Raw genomic sequence first — 6,357 nt, forward strand, 5'->3', positions numbered from 1 at the left:
TATGGTGCAGGTCGCAGACTCAGCTCGGATCCCACATTGCTGTGGCTCTGGTATAGGCCAGCAGCTACATCTCTGATTAGACCCCTAGCCTGGGAACCTCCATATGCTGTGAGTGCGGCCCTAGAAAATACAAAAAAAAAAAAAAAAAAAAAAGAAGAAGAAGAATATACAATGGAGAAAACACAGTTTCTTCAATAAGTGGAAAAACTGGACATCTACATGTAAAAGAAAGAAATTAGAACATCTTCTAACACCATATGTAAAAATAAACACAAAATGGATTAAAGATGTAAATGTAAGACCAGATTCAATAAAACTGCTAGAGGAAAACATAGGCAGAACCCTCTTTGACATAAGTCACAGCAACATTTTTTTTTTTTTTAGATCTATCTCCTAGAGCAATAGAAATAAAAGCAAAAATAAACACATGGAACCCAATTAAACATAAAAGCCTTTGCTTTCCTTTTGCCACTACAGCTGCTGCCATGAGTATGCTCAGGCTTCAGAAGAGGTTGCCTCCAGTGTCCTCCACTGTGACAAAAAGAAAGGTGGTTGGACCTCAATGAGACGAATGAAATCACCAATGCCAATTCCCATCAGCAGATCCAGAAGCTTATCAAAGATAGGCTGATCATCCCGAAGCCTGTGACCGTCCATTCCTGGGCTTGATGCCAGAAAAACACCTTGGCCCATGGGAGGACAGGCATATGGGCATAGGTAAGTGGAAGCGTACTGCCAATGCTCGAATGCCCAAGAAGGTAACTTGGATGAGAAGGATAAGAATTCTCTGCTGGCTGCTCAGAAGATATCATGAATCTAAGAAGATTGACCACCACATGTATCACAGCCTGTACCTGAAAGTGAAGGGTAATGTGTTCCAAAACAAGTGAATTGTCATGGAACATATCCATAAGCTGAAAGCAGACAAAGCTCACAAGCTTCTGGTTGACCAGGCTGAGGCCTGCAGGTCTAAGATCAAGGAAGCATGCAAGTGCCCTGAAGAGCTGCTCTAGGCCAAGAAGGAGGAAATCATCAAGACTCTGTCCAAGAAGGGAGAGACCAAGAAATAAAGTTCTTCCCCTCTTCTCTGTACATAGTAGCCTCAGCAATTCCATAGATCACTCATTCAATAAAAACAAGCCTTGGGGGAAAAAAAAGCAAAAGCTTTTGAACAGCAAAGGGAAATCATAAATAAAATGAAAACACAACCTCTGAAATGGTAGAAAATATTTATAAACAATGCAACCAACAAGGGCTTAATTTCCAAAATATACTAAGAGCTCATGTAACTTAATATGAAGAAAACAAACAATCCAATACAAAAATGGATAGAAAATCTAAATAGAAATTAACGAAGAAATACAAATGGCTGACAGGTACATGAAAAGATGCTCAACCACACTAATTAATAGAGAAATGCAAATCAAAACTAAAATGGGGTATTACCTCACTCCAGTAAGAATGGCTATCATTAATAAATCTACAAATAATAAATGCTGGAGAGGGTGTGGAGAAAAGGGCATCCTCCTAAATTGTTCGTGGGAATGTAAATTGGTACAGCCACAATGGAGAACAGTATGGAGGTTCCTTAAAAAAACCATATGATCCTGCAATCGTACTTCTGGGCATTTATCTGGAAAAGACAAAAACTCTAATTTGAAAAGATAGATGCATCCCAGTGTTCACAGCAGCACTATTTATAATAGGAAAGACATGGAAGCAACCTAAATGATAAATGGATAAAGAAACTGTGTATACACACACACACACAAATGCACACACACACACAATGGAACACTACTCAGTCATAAAAAAGAAAAACAGTGCCATTTGCAGCAATATGGATGGACCTAGAAATTATCATACCAAGTGAGCTAAGTCAGACAGATATCATAAAATGTCAGTTATGTATAGAATCTTTAAAATGATACAAATAAACCTATTTATAAAATAGGAACAATCTATGGTTACCAAAGGGGAAGGTGGGGAGGAGGGAAAAATTAGGAATTTGGAAGTAACATACACACACTATTATATATAAATAGAAAAACAACAAGGGCCTACTGTAAAACACAGAATTATACTCAATATTTTATAATAATCTATATGGGGAAAAAAATCTGAAAAGTATATATACATATGTATACACACACGCACACACATATATATAACTTAATCACTTTGTGGTCCATCTGAAGCTAACACAGCATTGTAAATCAATTATACTTCAATAAAAAATAAATTTTTAAAAAGTCAACATCCTTTTATGATAAAAACTCTCAATGAAGTAGATACAAAGTGGGTACCTCAGCATAATAAAAGCCATCTATGATAAACCCATAGCTCACATTATGCTCAATGGTGAAAAACTGAAAGCATTTCATTTAAAATCAGGAACATGACAAGGATATTCACTTTCACCATTTTTATTCAATATAGTATTGGAAGTCTGAGCCACAGCAATTAGTCAAGAAAAACAAATAAAAGTTACCCAAATTAGAAAGAAGAAATAAAAGCATTGATATTTGCAGATGACATGATACTATATATATAGAAAACCCCAAAGATCCCACCAAAAAACTCTTAGTACTAATAAATGAATTCAATAAAGTTTCAGGATACAAAATTGATATATAGAAATCTGTTGCATTTCTATATACAAATAACAATCAGAAAGAGAATAAAGGGAATTATAAATCTCATTTACGATTGCATCAAAAATAATAAAATACCTAGGAATAAATTTAACCAAGAAGGTGAAAGACTTGTTCTCTGAAAACTATAAGACACTGAGGATAGAAATTGAAGACAACATAAATAATAGAAAGCTATAGCAATGCTCATGGATTAGAAGAATCAATACCATACAACCACTATGGAAAATAGTATAGAGGTACCTCAGAAAATACAGAAGTACTATATGATCTAGCAAACCCACTCTTGGGCAGATATCTGGACAAAACTTTCCTTGAAAAGAAACATGCACCCATATGTTCATTGCAGTGCTATTCACAATAGCCAAGACATGGAAACAGGCTAAATGTCCATTGACAGATGATTAGATTAGGAAGATGTGGTAGAAATACACAATGGAATACTACTCAGCCATAAAAAAGAACAAAATAATGCCATTTGCAGCAACATGGATGGAACTGGAGACTCTCATACTAAGTGAAGTAAGTAAATACTTCATATTAAGAGACTCTCACACCAAGTGAAGTAAGTTAAGTTAGAAAGGGAAATATAAATACCATATGATATCACTTATATATGGAATCTAATATATGGCACAAATGAACCTTTCCACAGAAAAGAAACTCATGGACTTGGAGAATAGACTTGTGGGTTGCCAAGGGGGAGGGAGAGGGGGTGGGATGGACTGGTAATCTGGGGTTAATAAGTTAATAGATGCAAACTATTGCATTTGTGTATAGCACATGGAACTATATCTAAATCACTTTTTATGGAACATGATGGAGCATAATGTAAGAAAAAGAATGTATATATATGTGTGTGTGTGTGTGTGACTGGGTCACTTTGCTGTACAGTAGAAAACTGACAGAACACTGTAAAACAACTAGTATGGAAAAAACAAAAATCATTAAAAAAGAAAACCCTTTCCTATAAGAAAGGAGAAAAAGAAGAAAATGAAATGAGAAATCTAGTACCACCAGGTATTAAAATTAGTGCTACATACTAAAGTAGTATGGCATTAATTCAAGAATAAACTGGTATATTAAATTAAGTGATCATGCAAACTCTGAATTTGATCCCAGTATATATAATAATATAGTGCAAGATAAAGATGACATTTCATATCACTAGAAGATAGAAAGGTAATAAAATCATGCTGAGTGGACAAGTGAAAACACATGAGGAGTTCCCATTGTGGCTCAGTGGAAACGAATCCGACTAGGAACCATGGGCTGTGGGTTCAATCGCTGGCCTCGCTCAGTGGGTTAAGGATCCAGCATTGATGTGAGCTGTGGTGTAGGTCGCAGATGTGGCTCGGATCCCGCGTTGCTGTGGCTCTAGTGTAGGCCGGTGGCTGCAGCTCCGATTAGACCCCTAGCCTGGGAACCTCCATATGCCGTGGGAACGGCCTTAGAAAAGGCAAAAAGACAAAAAAAAAAAAGAAAGAAAAGAAAGAAAAACACAGTAGTCGATGAAATTAGAAGAGTTTGGCTTCCCTAATAAGAAAATGCAAATCGAAACAAGATATGTTTCGGCCTGTTTTATTGACAAATATTTTTAATTTAAAATTTTTTATGTACATGAGTAGTGCAGCTATCATTCTTCAGCAAAAACCAAATAGTGCAGAGATACATACACAAACATAGAATGTTTTTGTGTTTTAACTTTGCATTAGCCTAGTTATTACTAAACTTGAATATCTTTTTATATGTCTTGGCCATTTTTGTGTGTGTGTCTTTTTAGGGCTGCACCCATGTCATATGGAGGTTCCCAGGTTAGAGGTCAAATTGGAGCTGCAGCCACTGGCCTATGCCACAGCCACAGCCATGCCAGATCCAAGCTGTGTCTATGACCTACACCACAGCTCATGGCAACGCTGGATTCTTAACCCACTGAGGGAGGACAGGGTTGAACCTGTGTCCTCATGGATAATAGTCAGATTCATTTCTGCTGAGTCACAATGGGAACTTCCCTGGTTTCTTTTTTTTTTTTTAATGAATTACATCTTCATGTTCTTTGTCAACTTTTTCTAATTTTTTATTATTAATTTATAGATTAAGGAATTCAGTCTTTTTTATATATGCTGCAGATATCTTCCCCCAGACTATTAAACTTTTTTTTTTTTTTTTTTTTTTTTTTTTTGTCTTTTTGCCATTTCTTGGGCCACTGCCACCGCATATGGAGGTTCCCAGGCTAGGGGTCAAATTGGAGCTGTAGCCACTGGCCTATGCCAGAGCCACAGTAACACAGGATCCAAGCCGTGTCTGTGACCTATACCACAGCGATGCAATGCGGGATCCTTAACCCACTGAGCAAGGGCAGGGATTGAACCTGCAACCTCATGGTTCCCAGTTGGATTCGTTAACCACTGCGCCACAACGGGAACTCCCAGACTATTAAACTTAAAAAAAAAAAAAAAAAAGAAGAATCAATACCATTAAATGTCCATACTATCCAAAGGAATCTACAGATTTAATGCAATCCATATCAAAATACCCATGGTATTTTTGACAAAAGTAGAATAAATAATCCTAAAATTTATATGGACCCACAAAATATCCTAACTGCCAAAGCAATATTAAGAAATAAGGATAAAGCTGGATATATCACCCTCTAAGACTTGAAACTATACTACAAAGCTATAGTAATCAACAGTGTATGGTACTGGAACATAATAGAGAGCCCAGAAATAAACCCACACTCATATGGTGAATTAATTTATGACAAGAAAGACAAGAAAATACAATGGGGAATAGACAATCTCTTCAATAAACAGTGTTGGGAAAACTGTACAAATACATGCAAAAGAATGAAACTGGATCACTTTCTTACTCCATGTACAAAAATAAACTGAAAATGGATTGAAAACTTAAAGGTAGGGCCTGAAACCATGGAGTTCCCATCATGGCACAGTGGTTAATGAATCCAACTAGGAACTATGAGGTTGCAGGTTCAATCCTTCGATCCCTGGCCTTGCTCAGTGGGTTGACGATCCGGCATTGCCGTGAGCTGTGGTGTAGGTTGCAGACTCAGCTCAGATCCCACATTGCTGTGGCTCTGGCGTAGGACGGCGGCTACAGCTCCAATTAGACCCCTAGTCTGGGAACCTCCATATGCCGTGGGAAGCAACCCTAGAAAAGGCAGAAAGACAAAAAAAGAAAAAAGATAAGGCCTGAAATCATAAATTTTCTAGAAGAAAATGTAGGTAGTAACTTCCCTGACATTGTCTTAGTAATATTTTTTGGATATGTCTCTTCAGGCATGGGCCACAAAAGCAAAAATAAACAAATGAAACTACATCAAACTAAAGAGCTTTTACGCAGTGAAGGAAACCTCCAACAAAACAATAAAGCAACTTACTGAATGGGAAAAATATTTGCAAATGATATATCCAAGAAAGGTTCAATATCCAAAATATATAAAGATCTTGTATAATTCGATATCAAAAAATCAAACAACTCAAAAGATGGGCAGAGCACCTAAATAGACATTTTTTTTCCAAAGAAGGGGTACAGAAGGCCAACAGGTATATGAAAAGATACTCAACATTCACTAATCATCAGGAAAATGCAAATTAAATCCACAATGAGAAACCATCTCATACCTGCCAAAATGGCTATTATCAATAAGACAAGAAGCAGCAAGTGTTGACAAGGATGTGGA

At 36.8% G+C, this 6,357-nt stretch overlaps 1 pseudogene; it reads left to right on the forward strand.

The window, feature by feature from the left end:
- The first annotated feature begins 485 nt into the window (after nt 1-485).
- LOC100156572 (large ribosomal subunit protein eL19 pseudogene) lies at nt 486-1,070 on the forward strand (annotated as a pseudogene).
- The last annotated feature ends 5,287 nt before the right edge of the window (nt 1,071-6,357 follow it).

The sequence above is a fragment of the Sus scrofa genome, chromosome 7 (genome assembly GCF_054392235.1).
Source record: "Sus scrofa isolate SSC_HxYL_T2T_F1_AM1 chromosome 7, Sscrofa_HxYL_maternal_Yorkshire_Landrace_v2.0, whole genome shotgun sequence".
Classification (NCBI taxonomy): Eukaryota; Metazoa; Chordata; class Mammalia; order Artiodactyla; family Suidae; genus Sus; species Sus scrofa.